Source organism: Carassius gibelio, chromosome B6 (assembly GCF_023724105.1).
Source record: "Carassius gibelio isolate Cgi1373 ecotype wild population from Czech Republic chromosome B6, carGib1.2-hapl.c, whole genome shotgun sequence".
NCBI lineage: Eukaryota > Metazoa > Chordata > Actinopteri > Cypriniformes > Cyprinidae > Carassius > Carassius gibelio.
In genome coordinates this window covers 26,582,776-26,599,455 of record NC_068401.1, presented here as the reverse complement: position 1 = coordinate 26,599,455, position 16,680 = coordinate 26,582,776, and the positions used below count along the sequence as shown (strand labels likewise).

The 16,680-nt window shown below is 37.5% G+C and overlaps 1 protein-coding gene across 1 annotated transcript in view; it reads right to left on the bottom strand.

Moving 5' to 3' along the window:
- Window positions 1-16,680, bottom strand: part of LOC127959601 (protein unc-50 homolog) — a 922,469-nt gene that overhangs the window by 208,995 nt on the left and 696,794 nt on the right. The gene's annotated exons all lie outside the window — the stretch shown is intronic.

The window sequence follows — 16,680 nt, the reverse complement described above, 5'->3', positions numbered from 1 at the left end:
ACCATTGTACCCCCCCCCCTTCAATCTTTATGTATCACTAAACAATTGAATAGAATTGGGAATTCCTAACCTGATATTCTCATCTGGCCACTGAATCTGTTTATCTGTGTAAATTCTGTATATCACCAACAGTAATGATGTTTACATAATCCACAAGAAAAAAATGTCTTGTCCTGAATGTTGGATTTACAGTGTGATAGTCTTTCAAGAGAATGTTTTCTATTCACACGGGAGCAATTCATGTCTGTTTTTCTCTGATAATCCCATTGGCCAACAAACCCTGGGTCTTACAACTGCACTGCAAACAATAAACCAGCCTATCCATGCCATATTTCACAGACAATTCTGTGACCAGTTATCTGTTTTTAGAGTTACTGCATTTTGTTAAAACGTAAAAGACACAAATGTCATTTCAAACATTTTGAAAGAAACAAAACGGCTAAATGCAAGCAAATTAGAAATTGTAAATAAATTAAGAAACAGAAAAGTCTCAATACTTTTATACAACAGTTCAATAAGCAAGCTAATATTTATTTTTAATACAATATTGCCAGACCTTTTGCTTCTGTGCTGCAAACAAAAAAGACCTAAACCAAGTCACAGCTAAACAACAAAGTGCTCTTTTGTTCCTGGATGAATAAATGTTTTTTTTTTTTTAAACAAATCGGTTGAATGAATGATTCAGTGACTCAAATCATGTGTTTTTTTCCTCGATGAATCAATGTTTTTAAACAAATCAGTTGAATCGATGATTCAATGACTCACTTATAATAACAAATCATGTTTTGTTCTTGAATGAATCAGCATGTTTGAATAAATCAGTTGAGTAAATGATTCAAATGACTCAATAACCCTGCAGTAAGAGTCATTAGAGTATAACCACCACTAATGTACTAAAGGAACTAAAAGTATACTAAAAACAGATTAATAAATGCTTGATTGGAATCCACTAAAATACCATATTTTTCTTTTAACAGTTTGTTTGTTATAGCAAGTGTCTTCTGAGGTACACGTAACCCCGGTTGGGAGGCCACCAAAAACATATTACTGCAGTGTTGTATAACATTTAACCGTGCCTTTTCAGAGTCAATATAACACTGTATTTGTAGTCAGTAGGCTAGCCATTTCTTTTCTATGCCAAGGCCTTGAATTCCACCCTTCACGTGCAAGTCATGCGCAATGGAGTCTCATCTCATCGGGTTGCCTGGAGGCCAGAGATGCTGCACTGCTCACCGAGAGGACAAACTCATATCTCTTGTGGATATTGAAAGAGAGGCTTCAGCATTAGCCCACTCTAGGGTACATCTAATGAATCAATGTAGAAATAAAAGAAAAGGGACACATTTTCCCAATTCTCTACAATTAGTACAATTCTGGGCAGAGTCTGTTCCATTAGTTTTATATCTGAATGAATCTCTCTAGAGTCCCAGTCGCTCATTAAAGCTGGCACGTTAAGAGATGAAAATGCAGAGTGATAGATTTCTGCAGTGATAATGGAAATCTCTCAGAACAAAGGCTGGTTATTAATGAATGTGCTTCAGCCTTCTGATAGCATGAGCATTTGAAACCGAACACAGAAAGGAAGAGTGGACTGGGAAATGAAGGCCTCTGAGATGAAAAACAGGCATGTGCGAGTTATTAGATTAATCACGCGAATGGTAAAGATGCTAATGGGAAATTATTGTACAAGTGGGATATTCAAAGAATGTTTGAAAATGTTGATTATGTTCAGAATGGAACAATAGCACACTTATTTCTGCATACTTTATTATTTATTGTTGGCTTTATTCTATATTTCTTCATGATGTCTAGCAGTATGTAATTTGCAACGACAAACATTTGAAAGGATATAGTGGAAATACACATACTGAATACTGTGAGGAATACTGTAAGCCTGTAGTCTGCTTGACCTGACTTTCTATTTACAATGTGATGAATGAGCAGGAAGTAATATCAGCCATTGTCATATTTTTCTTGACTCATCCTTTTCTTTCGTGTTAATGCCAACAGTAAGACCCTCTTGGATTTTTCAGCTCAGGGATTGAAAATGAATTCAGCAACTGTCTTCATAAGTGAGTCATTGCATCATTAATTCTCAATCAGTTAGCGAACTAGTATTCCATTTCACAATAGCATATTTTTTCAGTTTGAAAACTATTTGGTATTAAATATTCCACACTTTTGAATGGTTGTGTACATAAATAATAATATGCATTATGCTACTAAAGTGTGATCATAATTAAAAACACATGGAGTCTACCCTTTACAGAAATGTCTGAACATTTTCTTTGCATTTGTAGAGTGTTTCTCTGGCAGTATTAGCACATCAGCACAAGGTCAGTGCTGTGTATCAGCTCACAGTAGACACTACTGCCCTTACCAGACAGATACACATCTCAAGGACCCTGCATTCGTCCGTGCCGGCCGCCCGATCAATAATGTGAAAGAGAGACAGCATTTAAATGACCTGTTAGGAGACTGGATTTCCTGTGGAGATTCGAGGAACCAGTAACAGCAGGAAAAAAAGCTGAAGAATAAAGAAGCTATCGCAACAAAAAAGGCAGGAAGAAAAACTGCTGCTGGGATGATTATCAGTGGATTACACTGTGGCTGCAGGGGGTTTTGGGTAAATATGATATAATGAGGACTGAATGTAATGGTAAAAGCCTGGGAGGAAGTTCTTATCAGAAATGACAAATCAGACAGTTCCGGTTCTAGATGATCGATCAATATAACATTTCAGATATGTGTGATATAATAACAGCCGTGACACAAAACACCTGTTCACTCACTAGCTTAACCTCAGTTCACATGCCAAACACTAGATGTTCATTATAATTAAATAAGCACTTCATTTTTATTTTATACATTTTTTATTATAGATAGATAGATAGATAGATAGATAGATAGATAGATAGATAGATAGATTCACACTGAAAGGAAGCCTGTTCTTCAATTTTTAATTAATAGTTAAGTCGGTAGTTGAGAGCAGCAGGAGATGGCCAGTTTAAATCACAGAGATGTTGATCTGGTCTCACTGCTCTGCTCAATGCTCTCAGGCACTGTGATTATCAAGTGCTTAACAGTGTGTACAAGACACCTGCCAGAGGCAGAGGAAGAGAGAGAGAGAGAGAGAGAGAGAGAGAGAGAGAGAGAGAGAGAGAGAGAGAGATGTGGCATGTTTTTGTCTGCATTCTTCCTTAGGAAACATCTGGAAAACTGTCCCCAGGAAACCCACATGTCGTTCACAGCCATATGCTTGTATCTTCACAATACAGGTATCTGTGCATGTGTGTACATCTGCTGGCATTGTGGGATTTGCATTTATCAGCGTAGCAGGCACAAACGTACCACATTCATAAGCGAGAAAACTCCAAAATGAATCTTTCATATTTAGCCCTGAGCGCAGCATGAGTAACTCGGCTCTCTCTGGTTTTGCTGTTTAACAGCCCATTCATGCTTTGCGTTCTCTCTCTCTCATGACATTACTGAATCAATAGCTTCAGATGTAGTTCCTGTAGTGCTTTTGTTTCAAACCGAGGCCCGTTACGGGAAGAAGCCCAGTCTGCCATCGAATAAAGAGTCTGCGGTTTAAAGCGACTCTCTCATCTCAATGCTAAAAGACGATCTGAGGAGAACTGCAGGTGGAGGACAGAACTATCTGGAGTCAATCTGTCATTTCTTGTGTGCAAATACAGAAGCAATACTTATAAAAAAATACAGGCACACTCGCATGCTAGTGTAAAACGATTTCTGGTTTGGCTTATCAATCACAATGTTTCATAAAAGTGATTTTAATTAGTAATTAACAGGAAATAAATATGAATATCTCTTTATCTCATTGGTTTCAAAGACCACACTGAGAGTTTATGAAGAGATATTCAATATTTCAGCACATTTCTCACCAAATGATCTCAGCTGCTGTCTGCGTTCACTTTATAGCTCTATATTTTAAAACTATTTTCATTTGAATGTAATTTCTTCTCTTTGTAGGAGAAGCATCAGTTGAAACCTTGTTTCATTTTCCATGATAAATTAGCATTTTCTGTAAACTATCTCTTTAATCTGAACACTAACATTTTGAGAATGAGACAAAAATCACTTTGTGACAGTTCAAACTGACAGATTTCATGATCCAAATGGTTAACCAGTAATCAATAAGCAATCTCAGTGTGACTTGTGTCGTCTTATTGTGTTTAAATGAGACATTAACATTGACTGTCATTTACATCTTTACATCTCAATATTCACTGCTATTTCTCAACGTCATTATGGCTCAACCATGCGTAAAGGTTAGAGACCAAAAGGGGACATCATTTCCAGGTCGTGACCTTTGGCAGTATCAATAGAGCATGTTTGATTTAGTCATCTTTAGTGGGATTTGTGCTTCTGTCTTAATGCTCTTAAAGTGGATTACAAATGAAGACACTTGACACTAATTGCTCATTGAAAATCCGCCCTGTTATAAGTCCTTCAAAGCTAGAACAAACATTTCAGCATATTTTGATAAAACTGGCTGTTGGCATTAAAGAGTGGCAGATTTAAAAAAAAAAAAACATGAAAAGTGATTTTAGGTGCTATTAGTTTGCAATAGAATAGATTGACGTGGAACAAATCTGAAACAATTAGTAGCATAGACCAAGTATAGTCTTTCAAAACAAAAAATATTTAAGAAAACTCTACAGAAACTATTTGGCAAGCAATGCCTAGGCTTACTATTCAGTGGATAGGATAAAAAGTGCCTCAAACAAAAAACGATTTTATGCCACTGGCAGTGGCCTAGTACCGTATAAATGGACAAAGTCAAACAATAGTAGCTTTGAGAGCTGTCAGATGTTCAAGACATCTCAGATCTAAGCTGAAGTCTTTGTTTTCTCGTTCCTTGCAGTAAAATGAGAGTGTAAGTTTCATAACTTCAGCACTGAATGAAAAAGCAGAAGACAGAGCGTCAGTCCAGTATGGTCCTGAAGGCCTCGCTGATGGATGGAGCTGCGGAGGCTAATAGAAACATATCGACAGGAAGATGTTGTGCTTATCTCACTCCTGCTGGAAGACCGCAACCGACAGTCCCAAAAGCAGATGGGAGACACTTTAGGGATTGAAGGAAGGGGGAGAGAGAGGGAAGAGAGATGTGGAGATACAAATGAACAGTTTTAGAGCTTTATTGCTGCTAATTCGCAGGGCATCGGGACTCTTGGGAGAAAGGCAGAAGGCCCGTCTCCAGATGTAATGCTGATCAATGACACAGTCGGAAAATGATTAACTCGCACAGTGGGTGCCCGAAATTTACTGATCATAGTGTTTTATAATGCAGCCATCTCCAATACAGCATGTGCAGAATAAATGTCTCTGAAGAACACTGAAATCGCTATTATTCAGAAATCTCTTTATTGAGACAAGCTCTTTCTTTATTGTGCGCTTTCATTTATTACTTTGTTTTTAATTAGGTCTCATGTTCCCAACATTAGCTGTGGCTTTTTTTTTTTGTAGCACAGAAGGTCTGGAAAGTCGCTTAAGACGTGGAGCTTATTTTTAAAATAGATTTGCAGTAACATGTGCAATAAGATCAGAAATGTGTATTAAAAAATGACCCTTTTTAATAAACTGACCTGTAAAATGTGTTGCAAACTACAAATTAAATTCTAGATGCTAACCATTTACATTATTTTTTTAAAGTGTCCATATTGTTATCATTAGCTTTGCAAATAGATTATATAAACTGCACTGTCTCTCTCAATGGACACTCAAAATCCTTTATAACATTAACATTGGTATTATTTAAACTTGTCGAAAATGTCCTCACTCTCAAGCCATTCAAGATGTACATGAAATGTAGCATTCCATCACTTGCTCACCAGTGGATCTTCTGCAGTGAATGGGTGCCGTCAGAATGAGAGTCTAAACAGCTGATAAATACATCATAATATTCCACAAGTAATACTGCACGTCAATTAACGTCCTGTAATTTGAAACCTTTGCTTCTAAAATACAAGTCCTTTATTCATAATATGCCTGTCTCCACTGAAAATGGTGTCTCGTCTGAATCAGGAGAGAAATATGCACAGATCAAGCACAGATTTATAAGCCAAACAGTTCTTAACAATTTAGATTTACTTTTTTTTTTTTTTTTACTGGAGGAAGCATTATTATGGATTATGGACTCGTATTTTGACAGTTTAAAGATAAAATGCCTTAATGATGAATTTGTTTATTATACACATGCATGTGAATTATTTGTGGATTATTGGTGATGTTTTAATCAACTGTTTGGATTCTTATTCTGATGGCACCCAGAGGATTTATTTACATTAAGCATAGGAATTATACATCGACTCTTGTCTGAATGTATGTCAGTTTGGTTTTATTATGATACATCAAATTTAAACCATACGGAAACCTATGGACTGAATCCCTTCCTTAAATGGCCTATGTAAGTATGTTAATTAAAGTGCATGTGTGTGTTTTGGATAACGTGTAAAGTAGCATTACTCATCCATGACATCGACAAATTGATCACGATGTAGGACTCAATTTGAGAGGTGAAACCTGTGATGTAGGAGTCAGCAGGTTATCAGTCGGAGGCCTGCACCTGGTCTTTATTGAGGTGGAGGTGTTGCTGTCCACCAGAGGATGAAGATGAGGAGGAGGAGGAAGAGGAAGAGGGGTGGCGTGAAAGGCCTGGTCTCAACTGCTCCCAATACACAATCAATGAAGGGTTTAACTCTAAGGTGGAAATTCAGCGTGCAGTAAATATTGTTTTTCTACAACCTGCAGCTCCCAAAAGAGCCGTTATAAAGCATGACTTGAAAACAGATGTATGCCATACATAAACACATCTGTGTTGCCAAACATACTGAAATGTTACTGGATAATAATCTCATGACTATTTCAACATGTGTTGCTAATGCACATGAGCTGTTTCCCTCTTAACTGCTGGTGTTTGAAGACATTAAAGTCACGTGTAATTTTGGACTCCTAATGGAATAGGCTTTTAATGTTGACTTAGTAAGTGACCCTTATTATGAGAAGGACTCTGGATTGGACTACAGGACGAGGTCTGAGGTCTCTTAAGGGAAAGCAAGAGGTATTTTGGTGTTATTGCGGCGCTCTGATAGCAGGTGCTCCGCACTGACTTGGCCTTTATTGACCCATTACTCAGTGGCCCTATCGCTGGACAGTAACGGCCCGGTCAATGAATGGGGAAATGGTGACCATTTACTGCCAAAACCAAGCTTTTATTTGCTGACACTGCTCAGCTCTGAAATATTGTTTGGTAAGCGCTTTGTGTTAAATAACCCATCAAGACCTTTTTTTCTGCTTTTATTGTTGATTACAGTAGTGGAAAATGATTTATATAGTATAAAAAAACGAACAAAATGATCTTAAAATCAAGCACTGATATTACTTTTAACTATATGCTAAATGAGACGTATTGAAATTCAATTGTTGACAAAATAGACAGTTTTAGTTAGAATTTCATTGTTTTCGTGATCTTGACAGACAGTTATTCACTGCATAAAACATACTGGAGCACAAATAGTTTCATCAAATTATTCTTATTCACAGTAAAAAAGATTGTGATGTATTATTAGAATTTAACAATTTATTTGATTATATTTTAAAATGTAATTTATTCCTGTGATCATTTTCGGCATCATTCCTCCAGTCTTCAGTGTCACATGATCTTCAGAAATTATTCTTATATGCTGATTTGCTGCTCATTTCTGATTATTATCAATGTTGAAAACAGTTGTGCTGCTTAATACTTTTGTGGAAATCATCATACATATTTTAATGAAATCCTTAATGTATAAAAAGTAAAAAAGAACAGCTTTTGTTTAAAACAAATGTTTTGTAACCATATATATGTCTTTACTTAATTATATTTTAATTTAATTTAAAGCATACTTCCAAAATTATTAGTAGTATTTTTTTAACAGTAGTTAGGTTCAGATAAATTTTAACACTATTTTCCCCCTTTTGTCAGTGATCCTATCAGAACAGTGATTATTTTTGAGGTCACGACCCTAGTTGATAGTCACAATGCTAGGCTAAGACTCTTACAGATCAACAGCTCCTAAAAAAATATGCGTCCAAGCAAAGTTTGACACAGAGTAATGCCAAAAACAATGTCATGAACATCAGGTGGTAGTCCGACAGATTTGAAGATGTTCTCTGTCCATTTATCCACCAGTCTGGCGTTTTGTACCATGACACCTCTCTGCACTAACATTACAGCTGTCATCTCCCACCGCATGGCATCACTCACCATTTACCACCAGTTCACGGGATCCAGTTACTCATCCCCGCAAAGACACATTCACTGGAAGAGAGGGAGGGTGGTTCCGAAACAAAGCCCGGTGAGTAAGATTCAAAAGAAGGAAACTGGACCCTGGCGGGCTGCGATAGTTTTGTGTTGAAATAATTAGCCTGCTTAACGCACCATCTGGGCCCTCCTCCTCTGGCAGCGGCGGGTACCAGATGCCACCTGGCTAATAGCACTGGAGCTGACAAACTCCTGCATCGCCTCTCTGCTGGGCCCTAAACACTGCCACGAAGGGCTGAAAAACTCTGGAGATGGCACGTTATGCACCGACCACTTCATTATCTGAGAGCTCAGTGTCTTTTAGAGATCCAGAACACGCTAAACTGCTCTACAGGACGCAGATTGCTTCGTCAACAATGCCATTATCTTTAAAGGACATAAAAACTTCAAGTCATTCAGTCCCGACTGTAAATTCGGAATAATTTTATCAGGGAATTCTCATCCCACATGAATTAGAATCTTAAAACGAAAGACTCCCAGACTCAGAGAAAGCACTTGGAAACTGTTAAGATGGCTAAAGAGATAAAGTTTTGCACGTCCCCTACTTTTCTCCTAATCACCCAAACAAATCCATCACCTCCCAAATTTCCTGGGTTATCAATGAAAAGCAGGTGCGCTGTAATGCGACCGGCTCTTTTAGCACTGACGGTGACAATGGGCAGAAATATTTGTTCGCCTGGAAGAGGCCTGCTTGGTAACTTGATAAGGGTCTGAATTTACTTGATGAGGTAAAAAGCTCCTGAGCTCAGCAGCATGAGGCTGACGCTCCCCTGAGGGCGGCTGAGAAACCGTATCTGCCCTGTAGGAGCTTCCCCTTTGGTAAGCACTTCTTATCACGAGGCCATCACGGCTGGCCGATAGCGCTGGGTAATATCCAGTAACAGCAGATCCAATACACGGATCAATCCTCGGGCCAGAGAGCTCTCATTATCCTCCAGAGGCTTTCTTATCCACCGAGACCGAGGCTGTGCGCAAAACACACGTTTTCTAAAACCGAATAACATAAACCTTCTTATCTGGAAGAATAATGAGAGTTTGGAGTGTTTTTATTTGTTTAGGTCACAGTAAAGACATGCATGTTTACTGCAGGACCTCGAAACGGTTGAGAAAGTGCGACAAGTTCTTCGCCAACTGCACACCGTTCCCCGATGGGCGGCTTTACAATGCAGTGCTGCAGTGAATGTGTGTGTGTGTGTGTGTGTGTGTGTTGGAGCCTGATTATGGGAAGACACAAGAGATGGAGAGAAAGAAAAATAGAGGCAAGAAAACAGGGATATGAGAAAGGTAGACAGGAAGAGAGAAAGACAGAGACGTTGGGAGAGATGGGACTCTGAAACCCCAGCTCCATTCCTTTGGGGACGCACATATACTGGTGCACACTTCCCCATGTGACCAAAAACTAGCAATTGTCATTCTCACACTCTTCTCCACAGCAGCGACGCATTCTGATTCACACTAAACAAGCAGTGTAAACAAATAGCAAAGGCACGGTAATAATGCAAAGATACTAAATGACTGGAGCCACAGACAACTGATGAAAAATGGAGAAACTCTTAATATGCAACTTAAAAAGATAATAATAAAAAAGTATTTTAATGATTCAGTGTTTTATCGGGTCATATGAAACATATCAAACCATAGTAGACATTTTAATAACTAGCATATTTTTACAATGTGATTTATATAGAAATCTGCATTAAAAATGTACTTTGCCTTTACAGCATGCCAATTTCACAACAACAATAATATATATATATATATATATATACATATCTTAACATATCCTAACCATACATTTTTAATATATCTCAATATTTAAATATATCTGAAATGTTTCACACGTTTAAAGATAGTTTGTATGAACGGCCTCTTACATTCTGTGGCCCTTAAATGATACACACATTCAAATCAGTCAAAAGACTTGCTATTTAGGAAAAGTCAATACGTTTAGAGTTTAATGTTAGAGTTTTAAGTTTTTCAACATACCCTCCATAAACAAACACAAGACAGCTTGACTGGGAAAAGTTTTCCATAGCAGTGCTGAAAAGTAATTATCCACAATTAGGACAAAACCATTCAGTTTTAACAGACAATTCCCAGTACTACTTTCCACACAAACACCAAACTAAGGTGGAGCGGAGCGGCTGCTCTCCAGTAAAACCAGCTTGTGTGTCTTACCTCCAGTGAGAAGCTGCTGTCTGAGAGGGAAGGTCAGGACCTCTCGGCATGCATACAGTCGCGGATCTCATTTGGCTCCATCGGGACGGAACGGCACAGGCCGGCGGGAATAAATCAGGGACAGAGCATCAGGGTAAAGAGGAGCTCCATGCAGGGGTAGAGAGGACTGTTCGAGCCGGGCCGGGTGGACAGCTTCTTTTGCCTCTCCCTGAATGAAAGCAATCCCTGAGACTGAATGGGTAATGAGATCTCTGCTCCTGAGATTTTAACTTTCTTAATCATGTTCATAATTAATTCAAGAACATTGATAATTTCATTACATTCTTTTTGTCTTATCAATAAATGATGTGCCTGCACTTTTGGTCTTGTGTACGGGAGAGAGAGAGAGAGAGAGGGAGAGAGAGAGAGAGAGAGAGAGAGAGAGAGAGAGATATAGAGTGAGATGCTGAGAGTAATACAGTACTACAGGCAAGAGGAGATGAATACGATACAAACATTGACCAGGCCACCAGCAGCACAATATGAAGTCAAGTGTGCACTAATAATTAATAAGCTCTTATGCTGAGAGTGTGTTTGATTACAAGAAGCGTGTTTTGCATGTCAATATGCATGCTGTACAGAAGCGAATTTAAAAAGTTGTACTTTTTCATTTAGATTTCACACAAGGGAGCTTGGTGCATGTCCATTAGCTTTATTTAATCAACATCAAGATATAAGGTTAAAATTTACATCAACATATAATTAGAAATGTATATTATAATTAAATAAAATATTAAACAAATTTTAATTATAAAAACAATTATTATTTTTAAATAATTTATTATTATTATTATTTTTTTAAACATTTATTCATTTATTTTTTACCACAGGCTGTTTAACAGTTGCTGTAACTAACATTTTTTTTTTTTCATAATTGTAATTTTTTTTTTTCTAATTCATTTTAAATGTGGTTTAACTTATTACTATAATTTTTTTTAAATACAAAAAATTACAATATTCCAACAGCCTCTTAAAACAGTTATAACAACAATAATTATTAAAAACAAATCAACATACAATGTATAAAATAAAATAATAATTATAAATTATAAAAACAATATATATTATTTTAATAGCTGTTACAACATTTTTATAAATAAATACATTTTAATCAAAGAATAATATCAATCAGATGGGATACAGCGTGAATTTCATCTGAACACTCCATTTGTAAAACTCACAAAAGTTTTTTACAGCCTGAATTCAACAGATCAGATCCTAGACTCATAAAGCTGCCACCATGAATCCAATATTGCAAATAGATATAAAAAGAAGTGATATAAAAAGAAAGAGATTATAAGAAAGAGCTTTCAGCTTCTGCAAAAGGTAATGAAGTTCTATGCATTTTTAATGGATCATTGTGACAAATTCCACACCCACTTTCATCGAATTTTTCCAAAAATACAACTGAATGAAATGAGGATTTTATAACTCAGGTCAAACTAGTGATTATGATGTTACTGTTTTATTTACGTCTTCAAAGCTCTACTTGATCAAGTACAGGAGATTGGGGCAGAAAGCGTGAGTACAGTCATTTGATGGATGTGACTGACCCCGTTTACTGGGCACTGAATGATCAGCCTCAGTGCGCGGGTTAATCTGATAACAAGCATGGCAGAAATATCTCACAAGGAACTAAACGCAATCACTCAGAGGCCGGTCAGCACTCAGACCGGTGACTATGATTGATACACGGACATATCATCCACAAACTGGCGACGTTTGCTGCACAGATTGCTCTGATATCAGCGCTGTAACACAACGGCATTAGACAAGAGCTCCTGCCATGCAAGAGAAACAGGTCGTAATACAGGTGGACATAAAATATTTGAGATGAAGATGTCTTATTTACATGCGTACTGTAAGATGCAGCTGCAAGAGAGCCCTAATAAAACCAGAGGCAAAAAGTACAGAATTTATTGAGGTCATTTTTAAGTTTTCTGCATTTTATCTGTCACACATTTAATGTGATCTATGCATGCCACTGTCATCTCTGCTGCCGTGACGTTCACATTTGCCCTTCCCAGAACAGATTGTCACAATGCATGTAATGATGGCCCTGCCCAGCTGTGCTTCAGAGGGCCAGTGGAAGATAGTATTTCCATAATAATCCACCCTGGGCTCCCAGGGGCCCTTTGAGAGAGGGCTGGGTGGAGGATGAGGGGTGTAGCAGAGCCACCGTCGGGCTGAGCGGAGCCTCATCTGCGGTGTGGAAGGGTGGGGGCGGCACGAGTGAGTCGTGTGGCTGAAGCAGCCTGTAGGCAATGCAATAAAATCACCACACGCTGCTCCTCTCAGCACCGCGACACACGGCCCACCACTAAAACTGCACCCGCAGAGGAGAATAAATTTGAGGCTGGAGAGAGTAGAGAGATGAAGGGGGTGGCGGCACGGCTAGAGAACAGACTTTCGTACTAATAACTGGGGTGGCATCTCACGCTCTCCATTAGAGGAGTGTTTATATGCATGTATTCATGTGTGTCTGGTTTTCGGCAGACTACAGTGCAATTAGGGATCGTTTGTGCAGGATATGGGTTCTTGTGTTTAATCTGTGTATGCATGTGGCAAATAGACATCTTTGGTCCAATCAGATGACTCTGAGGGCGGGACAGGTGTCTTAAGTGTAGAGCTCTATGTTTAACTGATTTGAAGTCTGTCATTTCTTCAATACTGGTGTGACCAAACAAAAGTGCAAGAATAATTCTGTTCCATTCCTGCGTTTTAAGCTGTAACCGAGCATTTTAACATAAAAAAATAAAATTAAAAATTCCATGAGGGAATTTTTTATGCAAGAACACATCTAGTGTTTTTTTCCCATTTCTTTGCAAGCTTTTAGTACAGTTTCTGACACATAATGGATAATTCCAGATTAACTCCAGATGCAGTGAGTTTCAATCCATGATTCAAAATAAATGTAAAGATGCTGCCCCATCTCCTTGTTTCCAAACATTCTTCCCCAACACTGTTCCCGTCTGTGATTGGTTGAACAAAGAGTTGGCCCCACCTCCGATCAAGATGTACAAAGAACAGAGCAATGGGTCTCAATCACGAACCGTATTCGGTGTACAATCATTTTCAAAAAGACATACTCTAGATAACTGTATAAAAATATTTTTAAACATAGAGCAAATTTCTATTTTTATACATAGAGAAAATTTCATTTTTTAAATGTATTTAATCAGATGCCGTTAGCTTGAATCCATGAGCGTGAAGACATTTTCACAAGCTAATTCAACAAAAACTTTAGTTCTAAATTTACAAATAAATAAAAAAAGAGAAACAATTGAAACAACATATGCAAAGAAAAAATAGATGGATGGATAGACAGACAAAGATAGATAGATAGATAGATAGATAGATAGATAGATAGATAGATAGATAGATAGATAGATAGATAGATAGATAGATAGATAGATAAAATGATGAAATAACTGAAACCACAAACCACACATGCAAAGAAAATAACTAACTAATTGAATAATTAAATAAGTAACACATTCTGGGTGTCCTTAAATATTTAAAGGTGATTTTTTTAATAGTAAATGTAATATAATGTACATTAATAAATAAATGTATTTTATCTTACTGTGAGAAGTTCTCCTTTGCCTACAAATATCTAATAGTGAATGAGACCCAGCGGGCTTCAGCTATTGTTCCTGTGATTTAAGCTGGACTAAAACGTTTAACATAAAAAAAAAAATGAAAGAAGTAATGTTTATGCCAGAACATTTCCAAGGATGTTTTTACTCTTCCTATGCAAGCTTTTAGCACAGTTTCTGACACATAATGGATAATTCCAGATGCTGTGAGCTTCAATCCATGATGCAAAACGTAAAGAACCGGATGCGGCTCCGACTTTTAAAGGGCAGGGTTGCGAAAGGGCAATGAGAGGTGTCTGTGGAGAGAGAGCCAGAGCTTAGGAAAGAATCCCGCGGACAACAGGGGTCCCTCATCTCCATGACACACTCTCTGGCGCCACAGCGATCGCGGTCAGGGGCCACACTAATCAATACATGAAGCCTGCAGGAGTGCGGGGGAAAATGTCTTAATGTCCTCAAGATCTGCACGACTGCAGGTTACACTCATTCTGGTACTCAAGCCACTGGCATGATGTTGGTGTGTGTGTGTGTGTGGGATCAGGTGGGCGATAGAGAGAGAAAGAGAGAGGACAGGCTAATTAATGTAAGCACTTGCCAGTGATTAAGTTTTAAACAGAAAGGTCAGCTGAGTAGCGGCGCAAGGCCTGTCCCAGTGCCTTGCTCTTAGGGCAGTCTAAACCTTTCCAGCTTAAATGGTAAAGATGCCATTTCACAATGGAGGAGCATGGGACACATGTAGGCATGACACACGGGTCATTGGCTCGCCACCCTCCATTACCCAGCCAAGGCAAATGTGCTGATCTGTGTCATTTAAGGGATGAAAAATAAGGCCTCAGATGAGATCAATAGATCCTGCGGTCCTCAACCGGCCGTGATTAATTGACTGTCACCAATTAATGGGGGAAAGATTACAAACCATTGTCTGGAGCATATGTGGGCAAAATGCAATCTTTAGAGTATCGCAAAGGTTGCAGTAATATGATTTGAACTAGATACTTACAACGTCATGTGGAAATGCAAATTAATATTTTTAAGCAGATTTTCTAAGTAAACTGCCATGTTTATGACAATAACCATCATGAATTGTGTAAAACTGTACCTGGTTGCATAAATCATCAAAACATTAGGAATCTGACATCAATTATAATATAACACAATATACACTACCATTCAAAAGTTTGGGGTCAGAAAGATATATAAAAAAGAGAGAGAAATTAATACTTTTATTCAGTTTGGGGTGCATTAAATTGATCAAAAATGACATTTAAGCATTAAGACATTTATAATGTTACAAAAGATTTCTAATATGCTGCAGCAGTTTTTCTTTTCATTTTCACCAAAAATTCTTTATAAAACAAGAAATAATCATGAGAATACTAAGAAATGTTAAAATGATTTCTGAAGGTTTAAGTGACACTAATGATGCTGAAAATTAAGGAATTTTAATTGTAATAATATTTCACTACAGATTTTACTGTATTTGTAATACAAAAAAATGCAGCCTTGATGAGCAAAAGAGGCTTTCAAAAGCTTTTAAAAATTTGTACCGACCCCAAACTTTGGAACATCAGGGTTTAATATATGTGGTGATGAAATGGACATCTCTTGTCGACACAGCTCTTCACAGTTCCACTTACGAACTTTAAAGTGAGCAGCAAGCGATTTTTGTGTGTATTTCTGAGATGCTGATCTCACTGACAGGAGACAAAAGGGGAGGGAGGGGGTCTGTAAAAATAAGAAAACAAGGCAAATTTGTTATTATGTAAGCGTATGCTCAGCAGTTTGGTCTTTGCTCACAAACTCTCTCTCCAGGAGTGCTTCCACATTTAAGACCAATTGGCGTACAGTCAGACTGCTCATAGTCTAGACAAAGTGAAGTCACCATGCGCTGTGTTGACATGAAAGACCTGCAACAAATGACAGTAATGTAGTCGCAGCACCAATAGTCCGCTTGATGCAATCAATGTACAACATTGTTTTGCATCAGTTCAATGCTAATGAAGTTATCTCACAAGCGCTCAGCCACTGGGTCTGTCATTATGGGATAATAAAGCCATCATTTGGCAATGACCAATGAATTATGAGATCAAACAAAAACGAAGTAAAACAGGTTTGCCCTGTTGTGATAAAACTCTTAAAAAAAGAGGCAAGATGCATCCACAGAACAGGTTTTTACATCAAAGAGTATTTTGAATATTAGAAAAATACACATAAATTGACTTTTTAATTGTTATTAAGACATTTGATTATTTTATACATTGTTTTGCAGATAGATATCCCATTCAAAATGAAATTGAAATGGATCTCAATCTAAACATTCAGACATCAGCCCGTGATTCAAGATTTGATCATATACATAAAATATACCTAACACCAACAAGAACACCACCAACAACAACACAGATGATTTTGATTTATTATTATTATCTACTAATATTACATCCACTAATCTAATTATGTACTAATAATTATCTACTAATAATAATAATTTTAAATTGTATAAATTATTCTTACAATTTCTATTTGCAATTTAGCAAT